At 38.5% G+C, this 24,690-nt stretch overlaps 1 non-coding gene across 1 annotated transcript; it reads right to left on the bottom strand.

The window, feature by feature from the left end:
• Positions 1 to 7,958: 7,958 nt before the first annotated feature.
• LOC112725338 (small nucleolar RNA R71) lies at positions 7,959 to 8,066 on the bottom strand. The gene has a single exon (XR_003164453.1). It is a non-coding gene; the product is annotated as a small nucleolar RNA R71 (small nucleolar RNA).
• Positions 8,067 to 24,690: the final 16,624 nt, after the last annotated feature.

Below are 24,690 nucleotides of genomic sequence, written 5' to 3'. Positions count from 1 at the left end.
ATTGCTGACACAGTACGTGATAAGAAAGTAGATCAGGATGTCTACAGATTATTACTGTTTCCATTTGCTGTAAAAGATCAAGCTAAGAGGTGGTTAAATAACCAACCTACAGTAAGCATAAGAACATGGAAATAGTTATCAGAAAAATTTCTGAATCAATATTTCCCTCCAAAAAGGATGACACAGCTAAGGCTGGACATCCAAGGCTTTAAACAAGAGGATAATGAATCTCTTTATAATGCCTGGGAGAGGTACAGCGAGATGCTAAGGAAATGCCCCTCTGAAATATTTTTAGAATGGGTGCAGTTAGACATCTAATACTACGGGCTTACAGAAAAGGCCCAGATGTCTCTAGACCACTCAGCTGGTGGATCTATACACATGAGAAAGACAATTGAAGAGGCTCAAGAGCTAATTGATACAGTTGCTAGAAATTAGCATATGTACTTAAGTAGTGAGTCCTCCATGAAAGAAGAGGCTAAAGCTGTATCCACTGAACTTAATCCTCCAGAACAAGTTGCTGAACTCAATCAGCAATTGCTTTTTATAACAAAACAGTTAGCAGAATTTAAAGAGATGCTACAAGACACTAAAAATGCTAACAAGAATATGGAAGCACAATTGGATCAGACAAGACAGCAGTTATCTAAACAGATAACAGAAGAGTGCCATGCTGTTCATTTAAGGAGTGGGAAGACATTGAATGTCTCAACTCAAGGCAGCAGAAAGCCAAGAAAAGAACAACTGACAGAGGATGACCAAACCACTGCCCAAAATCCCTCTGAGGACAGTAAGAGCCCAGAGAGGAATGATTCTGGCGTTCAAACGCCAGAAAAGGGTGAGAAGTTGGCGTTGAACACCCAGTGGATGGCTAATTCTGGCGTCCAAACGCTAGAAAAGGGTGGCAATCTGGCGTTGAACACCCATATAGCACCCAATTCTGGCGTTCAAACGCCAATAAGGGATCAGACATCTGCAAGTGCTGATAACAACCCCCTTAAGCAGGCTTCTCCAACCACTTCTGTAGGAAATAAACCTGTAGCAACTAAGTTTGAAGAATATAAAGCCAAGATGCCTTATCCTCAGAAACTCCGCCAAGCAGAACAGGATAAATAATTTGCCCACTTTGCAGACTATCTCAGGACTCTTGAAATAAAGATTCCGTTTGTAGAGGCACTTGAGTAAATACTCTCTTATGCTAAGTTCATGAAAGAGATCTTAAGTCATAAGAAGGATTGGAGAGAAACTGAAAAAGTCTTTCTCACTGAAGAATGCAATGCAGTCATTTTAAAAAGCTTACCAGAGAAGCTTAAAGATCCCGGAAGCTTTATGATACCATACACATTAGAGGATGCTTGTACCAAGATAGCTTTATGTGATCTTGGGGAAAGTATCAACCTGATACCTGCATCCACTATCAGAAAGCTTGGTTTGGCTGAAGAAGTTAAACCAACCCGGATATGCCTCCAACTTGCTGATGGCTCCATTAAAATTCCATCAGGCATAATTGAGGACATGATTCTCAAGGTTAGGCCATTTGCCTTTTCCACTGACTTTGTGGTGCTGGAAATGGAGGAGCACAAGAGTGCAACTCTCATTCTAGGAAGACCTTTCCTAGCAACTGGATGAACCCTCATTGACGTCCAAAAAGGGGAGGTAACCCTGAGAGTCAATGAGGATGAGTTTAAGTTGAATGCTGTCAAAGCTATGCAGCATCCAAACACATCAAAAGACTGCATGAGCGTTGATATTATTGACTCCCTGGTGGAAGAGGTCAATATGACTGAGAGTCTCGAATCAGAGCTAGAGGACATTTTTAAAGATGTTCAGCCTGATCTGGAGGAACCAGAGAAAACAGAAGAACCTCTGAAAACTCCTCAGGAAGAGGAGAAGCCTCCTAAACCCGAGCTCAAACCACTACCACCATCCCTGAAATATGCATTTCTGGGAGAAGATGATACCTTTCCGGTAATCATAAGCTCTGCTTTAGAGCCACAGGAAGAGAAAGTACTAATCCAGGTGCTAAGGACACACAAGACAGCTCTTGGGTGGTCCATAAGTGATCTCAAGGGCATCAGCCCAGCCAAATGCATGCACAAGATCCTATTGGAGGATGACGCTAAGTGATGAGCGGATAATTTATACCCTTTTTGGCATTGTTTTTACATAGTTTTTAGTATGTTTTAGTTACTTTTTATTATATTTTTATTAGTTTTTATTCAAAAATCACATTTCTGGACTTTACTATGAGTTTTTGTATTTTTTTGTGATTTCAGGTATTTTCTGGCTGAAATTGAGGGACCAGAGCAAAAATCTGATTCAGAGGCTGAAAAAGGACTGCAGATGCTGATGAATTCTGACCTTCCTGCACTCGAAGTGGATTTTCTGGAGCTACAAAAGGCCAATTGGCATGATCTCAATTGCGTTGGAAAGTCAACATCTTGGGCTTTCCAGAAATATATAATAGTCTATGCTTTGCTCGAGATTTGATGGCCCAAACTGGCGTTCAAAGCCAGCCTAAAACTTTCTGGCGTAAAACGCCAGAACTGGCACCAAAACTGGAGTTAAACGCCCAAACTGGCACCCAAGCTGGCGTTTAACTCCAAGAATAGCCTATGCACGTGAAAGCTTCTATGCTCAGCCCAAGGACACACCAAGTGGGCCCCGAAAGTGGATTTCTGCACTATCCGCACTTAGTTACTCATTTTCTGTAAACCTAAGTTACTAGTTTAGTATAAATAGCACTTTTTATCATCTTTTTTATCATCTTATGTAACTTTTTGCATCTGAAAACCCTTGGAATGGAGGCTGGCCTCACGGCCATGCCTAGACCTTTTTCACTTATGTATTTTCTACGGTGGAGTTTCTACACCTCATAGATTAAGGTGAGGAGCTCTGCCGTTCTTCATGAATTAATGGAAGTACTATTGTTTTTCTTTAAATTCATGCTTACTTCTTTTCCAAGATATACTCTTGTACTTAATTCAGTTAAGTCAGAATGAAGGGGTGACTCGTGACAATCACCCACTATCTTCGTTACTCGCTTAGCCAAGATTCGCGTGTCTGACAACCACAAGCGGTCTACATAATGTTCAACGTAGTCATTGGACGACAGCCGGAGTATATTCTCTTGGGTATCTAATACACGGACCGAGTTCATGAGATTAGTATCTTCGTGGTATAGGCTAAAACCATTGGCAGCATTCCTGAGATCCAAAAAGTCTAAACCTTGTCTGTGGTATTCCGAGTAGGACCTCGGAAGGGATGACTGTGAAGAGCTTTAAACCTGCGATTGTTGGGCGCAGTGACTATGTGCAAAAGGATACAGAGATCCTATTCCGACGCTAGCGGGAACCAACAGATGATTAGCCGTGCGGTAGCTGTACCTAGTATTTTTCATCCGAGACAAGAAATCCGACAGTTGATTAGCCGTGCAGAGATCGTACCTGTTATTTTTCATCCAAGAGGATTATACAGCTTGCAATAAAAAGGAGCACGCATGGTTGGAGGAAGACAATAGGAAAGCAGAGGTTCAGAAGCAACAAAGTATCTCCAAACGCTTATCTGAAATTCCCACCAATGAATTACATAAGTACCTTTATCTTATTTTATGTTTTAATTATCTTTTAATTATCAGTACTCATAACCATTTGAATCCGCCTGACTGAGATTTACAATATGACCATAGCTTGCTTCAAGCCGACAGTCTCCGTGGGATCGACCCTTACTCACATAAGGTATTACTTGGACGACCCAGTGCACTTGCTGGTTAGTTGTGTGAAGTTGTGAAAAGTGTGAATCACAATTTCGTCCACCAAGTTTTTGGCGCCGTTGCCGGGGATTGTTCAAGTTTGGACAACTGACGGTTCATCTTGTTGCTTAGATTGGGTAATTTTATTTTGGGTAAAGTATACTTTTTGTCCCTGAAGTTTGCTAAAAGTTTCAAAAATATCCCTAAGTTTTGATTTGTTTCAATTTTGTCTCTTAAGTTTTCGATTTGCATCAATTTTACCCTTATTACTAATTTTTTGATAATTAATATTTTTCTTTCCAAATATACCCCTCCCTTATACCTACCATCATCATCATCATCACAACCCTCTGTCTCTCTTACTTTCTCTCTTTTCATCTTCACCTTCCTCTCCACCACCATTATCATCACAACCCGTCTCTCTTACTTTCTCTCTTTTCATCTTCACCTTCCTCTCCACCACCATCATCATCACAACCCTCTGTCTCTCTTTCTTTTTCTCTTTCTCCGACTCTCCATCTCCATCACCACCATCTCCGTTGAGCCCCATTCTTTGATGACCACCACCCTTTTTCTTCTTCTTCGCGTAAACCCAGACACAACGAAGCCATCGCTCTTCATCCTTCTCTGTTAGCAAACAGAGAATGAGATGTGGGATAGGTTCTATGGAACCTGTTTTTGGAGGAGCTCTTCTTGCTGGATCCCTCTAGCAATGCTTTTACCACTTTTCACTCTCAATATGTTCATTGAAATTTCAAAAAGCATGCATTTTTGCCCAACAATGAATTTTAAAAAAAATCATACTTTTTGATGATGCAGGTGTTTAAAGATGTGGTCTTTTCTCTCATCCTCCTCTTCTTCTTATTTTCTCTCTTTTTTAATTTTTTATTTTTTTTTGGAGAGGTGAGGAGGTTGGAGTATGATCATGATCATGATGATAATTTTGTTTGTTTTGGATGTTAGCATTTTGAGAAATGAGAAGAATTGTGTTGAAATGGATCATGTTTGGTTCTTTGTCATTTATTTTTTGTGTTATTAATTTTTCAATGAGGTATGGTACGAGTAATATTGAAAGAAAGAAACTTTGTTGTTGGGGTCAGAATTTCAGGTTGGTGTGGCAGCAAAAGGATTTTGCTTTGCTTTGTGTGAAATCTGGAAACAAAAAAAAAGGAAGAAACTTTGTTGCTGGGTTCAGAGTTTCAAGTTAGTGTGGCAGTAAAAGAATTTTATTTTGTTTTGTGTGAAATCTGGAAACAAAAAAAGGTATTAACCCAACTAGTACTAATAATTAATGAGGCTGGGTTTGCTAACAGAGAAGGAAGAAGAGCGATAGCTTTGTTGTTGTTGGGTTTGTGCGAAAAAGAAGAAAAAGGGTGGTGGTCATTGAAGATTGGAACTCAACGGAAATGGTGGTGATGGATATAGAGAGTCGGAGAAAGAGAGAAAGAAAGAGAGACAGAGGGTTGTGATGATGATGGTGGTGGAGAAGACAGTAAAGATGAAAAGAGAGAAAGTAAGAGAGACAAAGGGTTGTGATGATGATGATGATGATGATGATAGGTATAAGGAAGGGGTATATTTGGAAAGAAAAATATTAATTATCAAAAAATTAGTAATAAGGGTAAAATTGATGCAAATCGAAAACTTGAGGGACAAAATTGAAACAAATCAAAACTTAGGGATATTTTTGAAACTTTTAGTAAACTTTAGGGACAAAAAGTATACTTTACCCTTTTATTTTTTATTTAAGATTTTTATTTTTTTATTTTTATTTTTGAAAAAAAATACAAAAAAATATGTGTTTTTGAAAAATTCATTCAAAAATTTTTAAGAATGAATTCTAGAGCTTCATGAGATATGTTGAAACTTGGTTGGCTGTTAAGCCATGTCTAATCTTTTGGACTGAGGTTTCCACTTTCCATTGTAGAAAGGACATGCTTGTATGTGTTATGTTAAAGCTTGGCTGGCCATTTGGCCATGTCTAATTCTTTTGGGACCGGAGCTTTAGAATAACATGGCATGAGCCTTTGGATTCTTAATTATAATTCTGTGCTGAAGCTTGGCTGGCCATTGGCCATGTCTAATCTTTTGGACCGAAGTTTTAGACTAACATTCCAGGAATCCTGGAATTCTTATTAAAAATTTTGAATTTCTTTAATTTCTTCTTCTAAAATAATTTCGAAAAATACAAAAAAAAATTCAATAAAATCATAAAAACCAAAAAATTTTATGTTTCTTGTTTGAGTCTAGTGTCAAATTTTAAGTTTGGTGTCAATTGCATGTTTTAATCTTTCTTAAATATTTGAAAATATATGCATTGTGTTCTTCTTTGATCTTCAAGTTGTTCTTGATGATTTTCCTTGTTTGATCTTTAATTTTTCTTGTTTTGTGTCTTTTCTTGTTTTTTATATGCATTTTCGAATTCATAGTGTCTACACATTAAAAATTTCTAAGTTTGGTGTCTTGCATGTTTTTCTTTTCTTAAAAATTTTCAAAAATATGTTCTTGATGTTCATCATGATATTCAAAGTGTTCTTGGTGTTCATCTTGACATTCAAAGTGTTCTTGCATGCATTATTTGTTTTGATCTTAAATTTTTATGTCATGTGTCATTTTGTTGTTTTTCTCTCTCCTTATTAAAAATTCAAAAATAAAAAATAATATCTTCCCCTTATTTTACTCATAAATTTCGAAATTTTGGGTTGATTTAGTCAAAAGTTTTAAATTTTAGTTGTTTCTTGTTAGTCAAGTCAAAATTTCAAATTAAAAATTCTATCTTTTCAAATCTTTTTCAAAATCAAATCTTTTTCATTTTTCTTTCATGATTTTCGAAAAATTCTCCAAAATTAATTTTTAAAATCTTTTTCTTATTTTTAGTTCATATTTTCGAAATTATTGCTAACATTTAATGTTTTGAGTAAAAAATTTCAAGTTGTTGCTTGCCTATTAAGAAAGGTTCAATCTTTAAATTCTAGAATCATATCTTTTAGTTTCTTGTTAGTCAAGTCATCAACTTTAATTTCAAAAATCAAATCTTTTTAATTTTCTTTTCAATCTTTTTCAAAATAAATTTCAATCATATCTCTTTCAAAAATTTAATTTCAAAATCTTTTTCTAACTTCCTATCTTTTCAAAATTGATTTTCAAATCTTTTTCAATTAACCACTTGATTTTTTTTGTTTGATTTTAAAAGTTTACTATTTCTTATCTTTTTTCCATTAAGAGAAGAAGATAAAAGTAATATGAAAACTATTTCTTATCTTTTTCAAAACCACCTAACTACTTCTCTCTCTCATTAATTTCAAAAACAACTAACCACTTTTTCAAAATTCTTTTTAATTAACTAATTATTTTAAATTCTAATTTTATTTTATTTCTTCTCTTAATTTTCGAATTCTAACTTAATTAATTAAATAAAAATAAAAATAATTTTCTTCTCCCTCTTTTTAATATTCAAATACTCCCTCTCTCTCATCTCTTTCTATTTATTTTATTTATTTACTGATACTTCTCTTCTTCTTATAATTCGAAACCTCTCCCTCTCTCTATGTTTGAATTCTTCTCATTCTATCTCTACCTCATTCTTCTATTCTTGTACTCACATAAAGGAATCTCTATACTGTGACATAGAGGATTCCTCTTCTTTTTCTATTCTCTTCTTTTTCATATGACCAGGAATAAGGATAAGAACATTCTTGTTGAAGCTGATCCGGAACCTGAAAGGACTCTGAAGAGGAAGCTAAGAGAAGCTAAAGCACAACACTTTGGAGAGGACCTTACAGAAATTTTTGAAAAAGAAGAAGACATGGCCGAAGCCAATAACAATGGTGGAGATACAAGGAAGGTGCTTGGTGACTTTACTGTACCAACTTTTGACTTCTATGGAAGAAGCATCTCAATTCCTGCAGTTGGAGCAAACAACTTTGAGCTTAAGCCTCAATTTGTTTCTCTAATGCAGCAGAATTGCAAGTTTCATGGACTTCCATTGGAATATCCTCATCAGTTCTTAGCTGAATTCTTGCAAATCTGTGACACTGTTAAGACCAATGGGGTTAATCCTGAGGTTTACAGACTTATGCTTTTCCCCTTTGCTGTAAGAGACAGAGCTAGGATATGGTTGGACTCACAACCTAAAGAAAGCCTGAACTCTTGGAAAAAGTTGGTTAATGCTTTCTTGGCCAAATTCTTTCCACCTCAAAAGTTGAGCAAGCTTAGAGTGGAAGTCCAAACTTTCAGACAGAAGGAAGGTGAATCCCTCTATGAAGCTTAGGAAAGATACAAGCAATTGATCAGAAGGTGTCCTTCTGACATGCTTTCAGAATGGAGCATCCTATGTATATTCTATGATGGTCTGTCTGAATTGTCCAAGATGTCATTGGATCACTCTGCTGGTGGATCTCTTCATCTGAAGAAGACACCTGCAGAAGCCCAGGAACTCATTGAAATGGTTGCAAATAACCAGTTCATGTACATGATGAGCGGATAATTTATACCCTTTTTGGCATTGTTTTTACATAGTTTTTAGTATGATTTGGTTACTTTTTATTATATTTTTATTAGTTTTTAATCAAAAATTACATTTCTGGACTTTACTATGAATTTGTGTGTTTTTCTATGATTTCAAATATTTTCTGGCTGAAATTGAGGGACCTGAGCAAAAATCTGATTTAGAGGCTGAAAAAGGACTGCAGATGCTGTTGGATTCTGACCTCCCTGCACTCAAAGTGGATTTTCTGGAGCTACAGAAGCCCAATTGGCGCGCTCTCAATTGCGTTGGAAAGTAGACATTCTGGAATTTCCAGCAATATATAACAGTCTATACTTTGCTCGAGATTTGATGGCCCAAACTGGTGTCCAAAGCCAGCCTAAAACTTTCTGGCGTAAAACGCCCAAACTGGCACCAGAATTGGAGTTAAACGCCCAAACTGGCACCAAAGCTGGCGTTTAACTCCAGGAACAGCCTAAGCATGAAAAAGCTTCAATGCTCAGCCCAAGCACACACCGAGTGGGTCCCGAAAGTGAATTTCTACACTTAGTTACTCATTTTCTGTAACCCTAGGTTACTGGTCTAGTATAAAAACTACTTTTAGAGATTTATTTTATATCTTTTTGACCATCTTTGATCACCATATGTAACTTTGATCATCTTTTTATGTTTGGAGGCTGGTCTCATGGCCATGCCTAGACCTTTTTCACTTATGTATTTTCTACGGTGGAGTTTCTACACCCCATAGATTAAGGTGTGGATTTCTGCTGTTCTTCATGAATTAATGGAAGTACTATTGTTTTTCTTTCAATTCACGCCTACTTCTTCTCCAAGATATACTCTCGTACTTAATTCAGTTAAGTCAGAATGAAGGGGTGACCCGTGACAATCACCCACTATCTTCGTTACTCGCTTAGCCAAGATCCGCGTGCCTGATAACCACAAGCGGTCTACATGATGTTCAACGTAGTCATTGGACGACAGCCGGAGTATATTCTTTTAGGTTTCTAATCAACGATTCACATTATCTCTCTTGACAACAGAGCATCTGAATCTGAGATTAGAACCTTCGTGGTATAGGCTAGAACCATTGGCAGCATTCCTGGGATTCAGAAAGTCTAAACCTTGTCTGTGGTATTCTGAGTAGAATTTGGGAAGGGATGACTGCGACGAGCTTCAAACCTGTGAATTTTGGGCGCAGTGACAATGTGCAAAAGGATCAATGGATCCGACTCCGACGCTAGTGGGAAGCGACAGATGATTAGCCATGCAGTAGCTGTGCCTGGTATTTTTCATCCGAGACGAGAAATCTGACAGTTGATTAGCCGTGCAGAAACCGTAGAGGACCATTTTCACTGAGAGGATCTTACAACTTGCCATGGAAGGGAGCACGCATGGTTGGAAGAAGGTAATAGGAAAGCAGAGGTTCATAAGCAACAAAGCATCTCCATTCGCTTATCTGAAATTCCCAGCAGTGAATTACATAAGTAACTTTATTTTATTTTAATTATGAAAACCTCATAACCATTTGTATCCGCCTGACTGAGATTTACAAGGATGACCATAGCTTGCTTCAAGCCGACAATCTCCATGGGATCGACCCTTACTCACGTAAGGTATTACTTGGACGACCCAGTGCACTTGCTGGTTAGTTGTGCAGAGATGTGAAAAGTGTGAATCACGATTTTCCACACTAAGTTTTTGGCGCCGTTGTCGGGGATTGTTCAAGTTTGGACAACTGACGGTTCATCTTGTTGCTTAGATTAGGTAATTTTATTTTATGTTTAAGATTTTTATTTTTTATTTTTTATTTTAGAAAAAAAAAGAAAAATTTTACAAAAAATATAGTTTTCGAAAAATTCAAAAAAAAAAATGTTCTTCAAAATTTTTAAGAATGAATTCTAGAGTTTCATGAGATATGTTGAAACCTGGCTGGATGTTAAGCCATGTCTAATCTTTTGGACTGAGGCTTCCACTTATCTTTGCAGGAGCCTTTTGGTTCCCACCAATTTGGCTGTTGTATGTAATGCTCTGCTAAAGCTTGGCTGGCTATTTGGCCATGTCTAATTCTTTTGGACCGAAACTTTAGACTAACATTTCATGAAGCCTGGAATTCTTATTAAAAATTTTGTATCTTTTTTTATTTTCTTCTTTCCAAACTAATTTTCGAAAAATACAAAAAATTTTAATAAAACTATAAAAACAAAAAATTTTATGTTTCTTGTTTAAGTCTAGTGTCAAATTTTAAGTTTGGTGTCAATTGCATCTTTTTAATTTTCTTAAATTTTCGAAAATTCATGCATTATGTTCTTCTTTGATCTTCAAGTTGTTCTTGATAATTTTTCTTGTTTGATCTTTAAATTTTCTTGTTTTTCTTGTGCATTTTCGAATTTATAATGTCTAAACATTAAAAAGTTTAAGTTTGGTGTCTTGCATGTCTTTCTTTTCTTAAAAATTTTCAAAAATATGTTCTTGATGTTCATCATGATCTTCAAAGTGTTCTTGGTGTTCATCTTGACATTCAAAGTGTTCTTGTATGCATTATTTGTTTTGATCGTAAATTTTTATGTTTTGTTTCATTTTGTTATTTTTCTCTCTCCTTATTAAAATTTCAAAAATCGAAAATAATATCTTTCCCTTATTTTACTCATAAATTTCGAAATTTTGGGTTGATTTAGTCAAAAGTTTTAAAATTTAGTTGTTTCTTGTTAGTCAAGTTAAAATTTTAAATTAAAAAAATTCTATCTTTTCAAGTCTTTTTCAAAATCAAATCCTTTTCATTTTTCTTTCATGTTTTTCGAAAATTCTTCAAAATTAATTTTTAAAATCTTTTTCTTATTTTTATTTCATATTTTTCGAAATTATTGCTAACATTTAATGTTTTGAGTCAAAAATTTTCAAGTTGTTACTTGCCTATTAAGAAAGAATCAATCTTTAAATTCTAGAATCATATCTTTTAGTTTCTTGTTAGTCAAGTAATCAACTTTAATTTCAAAAAAAAAAATCTTTTTAATTTCCTTTTCAAATCTTTTTCAAAATAGATTTCAAATCATATCTTTTTAAAATTTAATTTCAAAATCTTTTTCTAACTTCTTATCTTTTCAAAAATGATTTTCAAATCTTTTTCAATTAACCACTTGATTTGTTTGTTTTAATTTTAAAAAGTTTACTATTTCTTATCCTTTTCAAAACCACCTAACTACTTTTCTCTCTAATTTTCGAAAAACCCCTCACCACTTTTTCAAAATTCTTTTTAATTAACTAATTGTTTTAAATTTTAATTTTATTTCTTTTAATATTTTCGAATTCTAACTTAATTAGTTAAATAAAAATAAAAATATTTTCCTTCTCCCTCTTTTTAAAATTTGAATTTCTTCTCCCTCTCATCTCTATCTATTTTATTTTATTTATTTACTAACACTTCTCTTTTTCTCATAATTCGAACCATCTCCCTCTCTCTGTGTTCGAATTCTTCCTATTCTCTTTCTACCTCATTCTTCTATTCTTCTACTCACATAAAGGAATCTCTATACTGTGACATAGAGGATTTCTCTTCTTCTCTGTTCTCTTCTTTTTCATATGAGCAGGAACAAGGATAAGAACATTCTTGTTGAAGCTGATCCTGAACCTGAAAGGACTCTAAAGAGGAAGCTAAGAGAAGCTAAAGCACAACACTCTGGAGAGGACCTAACAGAAATTTTCGAAAAAGAAGAAGTTATGGCAGCCGAAAATAACAACAATGGTGGAGATGCAAGGAAGGTGCTTGGTGACTTTACTGCACCAACTTCCGACTTCTATGGAAGAAGCATCTCAATTCCTGCAATTGGAGCAAACAACTTTGAGCTTAAGCCTCAATTAGTTTCTCTAATGCAGCAGAATTATAAGTTTTATGGACTTCTATTGGAAGATACTCATCAGTTCTTAGCTGAATTCTTGCAAATCTATGACACTGTTAAGACCAATGAGGGTTAATCCCGAGATCTACAGGCTTATGCTTTTCCCTTTTGCTATAAGAGACAGAGCTAGGATATGGTTGAGCTTACAACCTAAAGAGAGCCTGAACTCTTGAGAAAAGTTGGTCAATGCCTTCTTGGCCAAATTCTTTCCACCTCAAAAGTTGAGCAATCTTAGAGTGGAAGTCCAAACCTTCAGACAGAAGGAAGGTGAATCCCTCTATGAAGCTTGGGAAAGATACAAGCAATTGATCAGAAGGTGTCCTTCTGACATGCTTTCAGAATGGAGCATCCTATGTATATTCTATGATGGTCTGTCTGAATTGTCTAAGATGTCATTGGATCACTCTACTGGTGGATCTCTTCATCTGAAGAAGACGCCTGCAGAAGCCCAGGAACTCATTGAAATGGTTGCAAATAACCAGTTCATGTACACTTCTAAAAGAAATCATGTGAATAATGGGATGACTCAGAAGAAAGGAGTTCTTGAGATTGATACTCTGAATGCCAAATTGGCTCAGAATAAAATATTGACTCAGCAAGTCAATATGATTTCTCAGAATCTGACTGGAATGCAAGCTGCATCCGGCAGTACTAAAGAAGCTTCATCTGAAGGAGAAGCTTATGACCCTGAGAATCCTGGAATGGAAGAGGTGAATTACATGGGAGAATCCTATGGAAACATCTATAATCCTTCATGGAGGAATCATCCTAATTTCTTATAGAAGGATTAGCAGAAGCCTAATCAAGGCTTCAATAAGAATAATGGTAGGTGAAATAGGTTTGGCAATAACAAACCTTTTCCATCATCTTCTAAGCAACAGACAGAGAATTCTAAGCAGAGCCTCTCTGACTTAGCAACCATAGTCTCTGATCTATCTAAGACCACTCTCAATTTCATAACTGAAACAAGGTCCTCCATTAGAAATTTGGAGGCCCAAGTGGTTCAGTTGAGTAAAAGAGTCACTGATACTCCTCCCAATACTCTTCCAAGCAATACAGAAGAGAATCCAAGGAGAGAGTGCAAGGCCATCCATATACCCAAGATGGCCGAACCTGTAGAGGAGGGAAAGGCAGTGAATTCCGTTGAGGAAGACCTCAATGGATGTCCACTGACCACTAAGGAGTTCCCTAATGAGGAACCAAAGGAATTTGAGGCTCATACAGAGACCATAGAGATTCTACTGAACTTACTGTTGCCATTCATGAGCTTTGATGAGTATTCTTCCTCCGAAGAGGATGAAGATATTATTGAAGAGCAAGTTGCTCAGTATCTAGGAGCAATCATGAAGCTGAATGCCAAGTTATTTGGTAATGAGACTTGGGAGGATGAACCTCCATTGCTCATCCATGAACTGAATGCTTTGGGGCAACTAAAATTACATCAGAAAAAACCGGATCCCGAAAAGTTCTTAATACCTAGCACCATAGGCACCATGACCTTTGAGAAGGCTCTGTGTGACCTGGGGTCAAGAATAAACCTCATGCCACTCTCTGTAATAGAGAAACTAGGGATCTTTGAGGTACAAGCTGCTAAATTCTCATTAGAATTGGCAGACAAATCAAGGAAACAAGCTTATGGACTTGTAGAGGATGTCTTAGTGAAGGTTGAAGGCCTGTACATCCCTGCTGATTTCATAATCCTAGACACTGGAAAGGATGAGGATGAATCCATCATCCTTGGAAGACCCTTCCTAGCCACAGCAAGAGTTGTGATTGATGTGGACAGAGGAGAGTTAGTCCTTCAATTGAATGAGGACTACCTTGTATTTAAGGCTCAAGGATCTTCTTCTGTAACCATGGAGAGGAAGCATGAAAAGCTTCTCTCAATATAGAGTCAAACAGAGCTCCCACACTCAACTTCTAAGTTTGGTGTTGGGAAGCCACCATTAAAGCTCTGAGTCTTTGTGAAGCTCTTTAAGAGCTCACTGTCAAGCTATTGACATTAAAGAAGCGCTTATTGGGAGACAACTGATAAACCACTATTTTATGGTTTATATTTTGCTTAATTGTGTGGTTTTATCAAATCTTTACCCACTTATTCATATGATTAGCATGCATTTATAATTTCTTCCTAAAAATACTTCATGGTTGAAAACTTTCTTCCTAGAGACTTTTAAGTTTGTATTTTAATTCTCCTTTATTCCATTCGATGCCGTGATCTGTGTGTCAAGTGTTTCAGGTTTTATTGGGCATGAATGACTTGGAGATTGGAAAGAAAGCTTGCAAAAATGGAAGGAACACAAAAAATTGAGGAGATGACCAGCGAGAAGTGATGCGGACGCATGGTTCACGCGACCGCGCGACATAGAGGAAATTGCAGTGATGCGGACGCATGGCTCACGCGACCGCGCAGATTGGAAACTGCACAAGTGACGCGAAGGCGTGGACGACGCGCACGCGTGGCAAGGCAAAACGCCGGATGACGCGAACGCGTGAATGACGCGATCGCGTGACATGCGCGATCTGCAGAATCTGTAGAATTCGCTGCGGGCAATTTTGGGCCCTGTTTTGACCTAGTTTTTGGCCCAGAAAAGCAGATTAGAGCCAGGGAACATGCAGAGACCAGAAGACAACATTCATTCCGCATAATTTTAGTTTTAGATCTAATTTTACTCCTCTTCTAGGTTTTCTCTCTACACATTCATAGTTCTTAGGATTTTGATTTTATTGCTTTTTGGACTGGGATATTGAGAAGAGTTATCACTTCCGTCAGGACTTCGTCATTCTAGTTTGTTTCCTTACTTGTCACTTACTCTTCCATATCCTTCATTTACTCAGAATTATTATTGGATTATTTTTAGAATTTATTAATACAAGAACTATTTTTATTTTTAATTGATCCTTTTGATTATTATTTATCATGCCTTTCAATATTTCCCTTTCTTATTTCGTTGATTTTACAATCATAATGAGCGAGTAGTTCCATAACTTGATTGGGAGTTGATTGACAAGAAGACCTTGAGTTGGATGCTCAAGAGTAAAATTATAGTTGGGTTTCGCGTTGGGTCGCCCTCTAATCACTGACACTAGTCCTTCCCAAGGGAGAGGATTAGAACTGGTGAATAGAAACTGACTTCCAACTTGCTTAACTTTCCTTTATCTGGTAAAGGATAACTGAGCAAGCAACCTTTAATTATCACTTTTATCTTGAGAGAACTCCATCAAGGATAGGGCTTCCAACTAATCTACTCCCGGTCAAGGTTTTTATTTAATTTACATAAATTATCTGATTTAATTTCCTATTTATCAACTGAACCATTTTTAGAAAACATCTGATTAATAAAATAGCACATATTTCTGCAACTCGTTGGGAGACGACCTGGGATTCATACTCCCAGTATTTTAAATTTAATTTTGTGACAACCCCTTCTAAATTGATAAGTGGATTTTCGGTTGGTTAAGAACTGTACTTGCAACGTATCTCTTATAACAATTTCTTAACTAGCCAATTTCCGTCACGTCAATTTTTGGCGCCGTTGCCGGAGATTTGCAATAGAGTGCTAAGTTATTGATTGGAATTTATTTATTTGCATTTTATTTTATTTTGCTACTATGAGCTGCATGTTTCTTTCATTAAATGACGCGTTCACTTCCTGATCCAAGCTTGCCAGTATTTGATCCTGAGATTGAAAGAACTATTTCACGTATAAGGCAAGCTCGGCGTCGGTTAGTCCTCTCTGAGGGCGGATCTAAAACGTCACTTGAGGAAGAAACTAGCCCCGTTCTACTGATTCGGTTGATTTACGCGCAGGTGACATGGCAGCACCTAGAAGAGTTACTATCCAGGAGGCTGGAGCCCCTGATTTCACAATGCAACCGTTTCAAGTGCATCACCCAGCAGTGGCTACAGATTTTGAAATAAAGACTGCACTGCTCAACTTGATGCCTAAGTTTCATGGCTTACCTGCTCAAGAGCCTATCCAGCACCTGAGGGATTTCCAAGCAGCCTGCTCTACTGTCAGGCGCGATGGTGTGGATGAAACTTCTATTTTGTTAAAAGCTTTCCCATTCTCTCTTGAGGGAAAGGCGAGAGAGTGGTACTACACTCAACTCGCAGCAACTGTTTCTGACTGGGATACGCTTAAAAGAGAATTTTTGGAAAAATTCTTCCCAGCTGAAGTTACTGATAAACTGAGGAAGGGCATTTCCATGATTGTTCAGGATGAATCTGAGACTTTCTATGAATACTGGGAGCGCTTCAACAACCTTCTGGAAGCATGTCCCCACCATATGATTGACAAGATAGTATTGCTCGGCTATATCACACAGGCCATGAGACCCCAAGATAAGACCACATTGAAAAGTGCTAGCAATGGGTCTATGAAAAAATACAAGACCACTGATGAGGCATGGCAATTGATCAGCGACTTAGCTGAGTCTACAAGGAATCACAGGCAGAAACAAGGCCGTTCAAAAGCTATTGCAGAGGTATCTTCTAGCAAAGAGACTACTGCTCTGACTCAGAGTATATGTGAGATGACCAACTTACTGAAGTAGATGCAGTTGAGTCAACAACAAGCGCAGCAGAGCCAACAGTTAGTTCCACAGAGAGTGTGCGGGATCTGTGCTGAATGTCCGCAGCTCCAGTAGGAAGATAACTCTGTGCTAGCCACGCATAACTTTTATGACCGCCCCAACCAAGGATACAATCAAGGAGGCAACTACAACCATGGGTGGCAGGACAATCCCAACCAAGGTTGGAAGGATAATTCCAACCAGAATTGGAGAGACAATAATAATAGAGGAGGCAGAGACAATCAAAGAAATCAGAGGTAGAATAATAACAACAATAGGCAGCAGAACCAGAACCATCCTTACAGAGCACCTCACTTGAGGCAATCCCAAGGACCACAGCACAACCAACAGCAGACCTCTCAGATCACTTATCCATCTTCATCTTCTAATGATGAGTTACTACAATCTATTGATCGGAGACAGCAAGCCATGGAAAACAACCTTACTTCTATTCTAAATGGTCTGAACTCTACCTTGGAAGCTCTTATCTCTCAAATTGGATCACTAAATAACTCCAACAACCAGCCTTTGAGCTCCAGTAGAATCCCCTCTCAACCATTGCCCAATTCAAAGGGTGGCATAAATGCCATCACCCTAAGGTCCGGAACCACACTGCAAGAGAGGAATCAGGAGGAGCCAAACCCACTAGAACACGCCTCAGTTGAAGAGGTGGTGGAAGTAGAGGATGCTGAAGAGGAAGAGGACATACAAGATATGGTTGAAGAAGAAGAAGTTCAACCACAGAAAGAAGCACCAGAGGATGCAGGCGCTGCAGAAAATGTCCTTCCTATTCCATTTCCACAAATTGCAAGGAAGCCCAGGAAGCAGATGGAACTTGACCCCAAAATAGTAGAGATATTCAAAAAGGTTGAGGTAACTGTTCCCCTTTTTGATGTTATTCAGTAGGTACCTAAATATGCAAAGTTTCTAAAAGATTTATGTATACATAAAGACAAAATTAATGAATTAGAAACTATTCCTTTAGGTAGTTCTATATCTACTTTAATGGGAGGTATACCTGAAAAGTGTAGTGATCCAGGTCCATGTATGGTTAATTGTACTATTGGTGGTGTGATATTTTCTGACTGTATATGTGATTTAGGAGCATGTGTTAGTATAATGCCTTTGTCTATATATGATACTTTGAGGCTCCCTCCCTTAAAAAGGTCGGCAGCTCGTTTTGTGTTAGCAGATAAAAGCATTATTACAGTGGTTAGAGTTGCTGAAGATGTATTAATGAGCATTAAGGGACTCACATTTCCTATTGACTTCTATATTCTGGAAATGCCCCCTAATGACTCAGGACGGCCATCATCAATCCTGCTTGGAAGACCATTCCTGAAAACTTCAAAGTTCAAGCTGGACGCATTTTCCGAAACTTATTCCTTTGAAATAGATGGCAGAAAAGTGAAATTCAGTTTAAATGGAGCTATGAAGCACCCTCCGGATGACCTTTCTATCTCCCAGTGTGACATCATAGATGAAACCATGGCTGAAGTTCACCAGGAAGAGCTAGAAGAGAAGTACACAGGACAAGGTCCAAGTGTGGGGACACTCTTGGAGGACAATGAGGGTACTTTGCCATTATTACCAGCCCCAGAAAATCCAGAGCCTGACCATGAGCAGAAATTGGAATTAAAGCCCCTCCCTCCACACCTCAAGTATGCTTACCTTGAGGACAAATAGAGATTTCCAGTAATTATTGCAAGGGAACTCACTCCCCAACAAGAAGAACAGCTACTCAATGTGCTGAGGAAACACAAGAAAGCAATTGGATGGAGCCTGGCGGATATAGTAGGCATCAGCCCTCAAGTTTGTGAGCACAGAATATTCCTAGAAGAGGGAGAAAAGCCTGTCCGAAAACCTCAGAGAAGACTGAATCCCACCATCTTAGAAGTTATCAAGAAAGAAGTGACCAGGCTACTTGAAGCAGATATCATTTACCCCATCTCAGATAGCGAATGGGTCAGTCCAGTACAAGTGGTGCCCAAGAAGTCTGGAATCACAATAATAAGAAAAGAGCATGGAGAGCTTCTGACAACTAGAGTGCAGAATTCATGGAGAGTTTGCATTGACTATAGGCGTCTTAACCAAGCCACTCGCAAGGATCATTACCCATTGCCATTCATTGATCAGATGCTTGATCGCCTGTCAGATAAATCCCATTATTGCTTTTTAGATGGTTATACAGGCTATTTTCAAATCCATATAGCTCCTGAAGATCAGGAAAAGACTACTTTCACCTGTCCTTTTGGCACTTATGCTTATAAGAGAATGCCCTTTGGCTTGTGCAATGCACCAGCTACTTTCCAAAGTTGCATGATGAGTCTTTTCTCTGACCTTATTGAGGACTGTATGGAGGTTTTTATGGATGATTTTAGCGTTTATGGTGATTCATTTAGCCTTTGCTTGGATAGTTTATCTAGAGTATTAGATAGATGTGTCCGTACAAACCTTGTATTGAATTTTGAAAAATGTCACTTTATGGTTAGACAAGGGATTGTACTAGGACATGTTGTATCTAATACTGGCATTTGTATAGATCCAGCAAAGGTGGATGTTATTTCTAGTTTGCCTTACCCTTCCTCTGTGAGGGAAGTCCGTTCGTTCCTTGGCCATGCAGGTTTTTACCGGAGATTCATTAAGGACTTTAGTAAGGTAGCACTTCCCTTATCCAGATTACTGCAGAAAGATATTGAGTTCGAGTTCAGTGAGGATTGCAAACAAGCGTTTGATAAGCTGAAGACTGCCCTGACTCAAGCTCCAATTGTGAGAGGACCTGACTGGAGCCCGCCATTTTTGAAATCATGTGCGATGCTTCCAACTATGCAGTAGGAGCAGCGCTGGCTCAGCGTGAAGGTAAGGATCCTTTTGTATTGCTTATGCGTCTAAGACTTTAGACACAGCTCAGTCTAATTACACTACTACTGAAAAAGAGCTTCTTGCTATTGTTTTTGCTCTGGATAAATTCCGAGCCTATTTACTTGGTACTAAAGTAGTAGTGTACTTAGACCATGCAGCTCTAAAGTATTTATTAGCTAAAAAGGAGTCCAAACCAAGGCTTATACGTTGGATACTGCTACTACAAGAACTTGATTTAGAAATTAAGGATAGGAGTGGTAACCAGAATCTAGTGGCAGACCACTTGAGTCACCTTGAGCATATTAAGGATACCGCCACTCCTATAAATGATAATTTCCCGTTTGATGACTTACAAGCAGTATCTGAAGTAATCTCTTGGTATGCACCTGTAGCTAATTATCTAGTTAGTCGCACCTTTCCTCCAAACTTTACTAAGCTTCAAAGAGACAAGCTGAAAAGCGAGTCCAAATATTATATATGGGATGACCCATATTTATAGAGATGTGGCACTGACCAGGTAATTAGACGGTGTGTGCCTCAATCAGAATTCCAGTCTATTTTAGAGGCCTGTCACTCATCTGTGAGTAGAAGACATTTTGGCCCTCAAAGAACAGCTAGAAAAATTTTAGACTGTGGATTTTGGTGGCCTACCCTTTTTAAAGACGCTGCTGAATTTTGTAAATCTTGTTTCCCATGCCAAAGGTTTGGTAATATATCCAAGAGGGATGAGATGCCTCAACAGACTATGCTTTTTTGTGAAATTTTTGATGTTTGGAGCATTGACTTCATGGGTCCATTTTCAAATTCTAATGGTTATTTTTATATACTGTTAGCTGTAGATTACGTTTCTAAATGGGTGGAAGCAATTTCTACCCGCACTGATGATGCTAACACTGTTGTTTCCTTTGTTAGAAACCACATTATTTGTCGCTTTGGATCACCACGAGCAATCGTGAGCGATCAAGGCACCCATTTCTGTAACAGGAGACTAACAGGATTACTGAAGAAGCATGGGATAGTTCATAAAGTGGCAACAGCCTACCATCCCCAGACTAATGGGCAAGCTGAGGTGTCTAACAGAGAGATAAAGAGTATATTGCAGAAGATAGTCAAACCTAATAGAAGAGACTGGAGCACCAGGCTACAAGATGCACTCTAGGCATACAGAACTGCATACAAGACACCCATTGGGATGAGTCCCTTTCGCTTAGTTTATGGAAAGGCTTGTCACCTCCCAGTAGAGGTAGAGCACAAAGCCTTTTGGGCAGTAAAGGAGTGCAATATGGAATTTGAGAAGGCCGAAACTGAGAGAAAGTTGCAACTGCAAAAATTAGAGAGCCTACGCCTAGAAGCTTATGAGAACTCAAGACTGTACAAGGAAAAGATGAAGGCTGTGCATGAGAAGCACATCAAGAGGAGAGAGTTCCAACCTGGGGACTTTGTCCTCCTTTACAACTCTAGACTGAGACTCATGCCAGGCAAGTTAAGTCAAGATGGGAAGGTCCATATAGAGTGGAGAAGGTTAATCCATACGAAGTTTTCCACCTGAGTCATCCTTCAAGCTCTGATTTCATCAAAGTTAATGGACATCGCCTGAAGCTATATCATGGGGTGAAGGCGAAACCCAGGGAGCTAGAGATCTTCCTCTTGGAGGATCCACCCACAGCAGAAGACTGAGCTAGTGGAGCGTCCAACTTAAGGACGTTAAAGCAAAGTGCTGGGTGGGAGAAAACCCACCATGGTATGATCGTTCCTTTCTTTATTCTTAGTTTTCTTTTTCAATAACTCTTCTCTTTATTAGCACATTTAGTTTGCATCTGCATTCGCATATTTTTATTTTAAAAAAAAAAAAAGAAAGAGAAGGAGAGCACGCGACGCGATAGCGTCGCCGACGCGTCCGTGTCGTAGATGGCTCAGAAAGAATAAGAAATCGAACAGAAAGTCACGCGAGAGTGTGGCTGGAGGCGTGCCTTTGGCACAAATCGCCCCACGCGACCGCGTCGCTGACTCATCCATGTCATGTGGGAGAATTGCCTTCCACGCGTCCGCGTCACCCACGCGGAACGCGTGACCAGAAAATCGACGTACAAAAGGGTGCATGGCCGAAAGTTGTGCTAGAGTGGTGCTTGATTGGCGCTGGATGCACAGTCCCTACCACGCAAACACGTGCCCCACGCGTCCGCGTCATCTCCTAAAATTGGCCACCCACGCGATCGCGTCCACCACGCGACCGCGTCAACCTGGAATTTGGCAATAATGAGTCTTGAACAGAAATTTGTGCGAGCGCGAGGCTGCCCTCGCGCCAGTAGCACAAAACGAGTCACGCGTCTGCGTGACCGACGCGACCGCGTCGACCCTTCTAAACACCAACCGTGCGAACGCGTACCCCACGCGTCTGCGTTGCTTGCGCTGCACAGCTTAACCTAATCTGCCAAACTATCTTATCTTTCTCTTCCCCAAATCCTATTTTTTTTTCTTTTCCCTCCTTATTTCTGCCTTCTTCCTTCTTTCTCACTCTCTACTTTTTCTCTCTCTCACCACCATTAACAAGGTTTTTCTTTTCTTCTTCCCTCCTTACTTTTCTATTCTTGTTTTTATGTTATCTTTTTTTTCTCTTTTTACTTTCATTATTCATGTTTTCTTTTTCTTTTTTTCTCTTTTATTTGGTGTTGGAAATTTATTTGGGTCATTGTTTCTTATGATATGCTTGTGGATTGTTGCAAAATTGTTTGGCAATTATATATCAATTTTTAAAGGGTTGCTTGCATGTTCAATTTATTATTTTCAATAGCTTACCTACCACGCATGCTATGTGTTTGTGAAAACGCCCATATGGCATTGTGCACTATTTTTAGATTTCTTTTATTCTACTACTCTAAATGCTTGCTTTTCACAAAACCCCTTTTTATATTTTATTAATTTAATATAATTGTTATTACAAATAGGTTATTAGTTTGAAAGGCTTGGTAAACTTACTGGGACATTAAATACTTGATCTATGCTACTCATGCCTTTGCCTGCATGCCAATAAACACCTTGCATTTAATTATCATCATATGCACTTCCTATATTTCTATTTATGATTTTTCACATGTAGTCATGACCATGTGTTAACTTCATTCATCTTTTAATGTGCATTGATTACCACCTTACCCACCCTCTTCCTTGCTCTATCCCATGACATTTTGACATACTTTCTCTTTTCTCCCTTTTAGGATGGCCACCAAGAAAGGCAAGGAGAAAGCTACTCCCAAACCACCAGCAAGAAGAGGAACAAAGAGAGCATTAGTGGCAGAGCCATCTTCAACTGCAGTGAAACCCTCAACAAAGAGAATTAAGAGGATTATAAAGGTTGATGAAAAAGAGAAAGCTTTCCCAGCAAAGGACGCTGCGCGATTTACCAATCGCTACTGTGAGCAGATGTTCCCCATCCTGGCAGAAAGGAGTTACAACAACGAATACCTTCTTATCCTCCTGACCCGTATTGCTGAATTTATTGAGCCGCAAATTGAACGAAGACATCCATGGCAGGTTAATCTTTCTTGGGTAGTCGAGTTCTACTCCAATTTCCATCTGCCAACCCTACAGTCTGTCTATGTCCGTCAGAAGAAAGTCCCCATTACAGAAGAGACCATTCAACGAGCTTTAGATCTTCCCCCTACTCCAGAAGGACTGGATGCATTTTAAGAAGCCGCACTCAAGCACCAGATGTACCAATTTGACTGGGACGCTGTTCTCAGAGTTATCGCCCTACCTGGCAGCAGATGGATCTACGGATACCATTGTTCCCGTCCTAAGGGAATATTGGCTTCCGCACTTACCTTGGAGGCTCGCATATGGGCACAGATTATGTCCCATTACGTCTTTCCGAGCACTCACGAATCCTCCTTCACGGTAGACATGGCCATTCTACTATGGTGCATCCTTACAGATCAACCTCTGAACCTACCAAGACACATCTGGAATGCCATGGGACACGTACAAATTGCGGGCAACTTACCTTTTCCCGCCTTGGTCTCAGATCTTATCTCAGCAGCCGGAGTCTCCTATAGAGCTGGGGACACCAAAGCCATGCTTCCACGGGATGATCAGTATGTCCCTAACGGGAAATATATCAGACCTCCAGCAGCCACTACAAGCCAGCCTACTGAACCGGCTGAAGACACTCCTCCTTCAACACCACAAGCACCTACAACCAATCAACTGCTCCATCAGTTACTTGAAAGGTTCGATCGGCAGGAACACAAAGCAAAGCTAAGAGAGCGTCGTAACAAGCTCCGATTCACATACATCAAGGAGCTACTTAAGGGAAAATACCGAGACTCAGACACCCCAGACTCCACTTCCTTTACCAGCACAGGGAGCCATGATGGTCCCGACTGTGGCGATACTGCTACCAGCCCACCCTTGTTCCTGACAGATGGCAACGAGGATGGTACAAAGCCTTAAGTGTGCGGAGGTCGGTCAGTACCTGACTTCCGGAGGTAAATTCTCTTCCCTAACACCAATAAAATAGGATATTTAGTTAGTTTTTCTTTTGTAGAATAGGATAGATTGCATAGTAATAGATTAGTTGCATGCATGTTCTACTTGATTGAAAAGACAATAAGTTTCTTCTAAGACCCTATTTTTAGAACAAATTTTCACTAATTTTAATAAAAAATTTTGTGTTAAATTTACTTGAAGTTATATTTGGAACATGGTTTTTGAGCTAAAGAATACACATCCTGGGAGACTTTGAGCTTAAATACATGGTTACATTATTTAACCATAATTATTTTATTCTTGTGTGTTTACTTCTCTATGATTGTAATCTATACTTTGTTTCATCCTATATGTCCAATATTTAATATATTTATATGCTTGCATATGATTGATGCCATTATTTGTTTAGCTCACTTATCCCAAATAAGCCTACCCTTTCAATTACCTTTGTTAGCCACTATGAGCCTTTAAATCCCATTTGTTCAGTATTTCACCACATCACTAACCTTAAGCAGAAAAATAATTATATATCCCAATTGAATCTTTGGTTAGCTTAAGATAAAATTGTGTGTCAATTAAGTATGGGGAAATTGTGGGAACAAAAGATAATAAGGGAATGTGTCATAATGATATAA

The sequence above is a fragment of the Arachis hypogaea genome, chromosome 11, assembly GCF_003086295.3.
Source record: "Arachis hypogaea cultivar Tifrunner chromosome 11, arahy.Tifrunner.gnm2.J5K5, whole genome shotgun sequence".
NCBI classification, from domain to species: Eukaryota; Viridiplantae; Streptophyta; class Magnoliopsida; order Fabales; family Fabaceae; genus Arachis; species Arachis hypogaea.
This window is presented reverse-complemented; position numbering and strand designations above follow the sequence as displayed.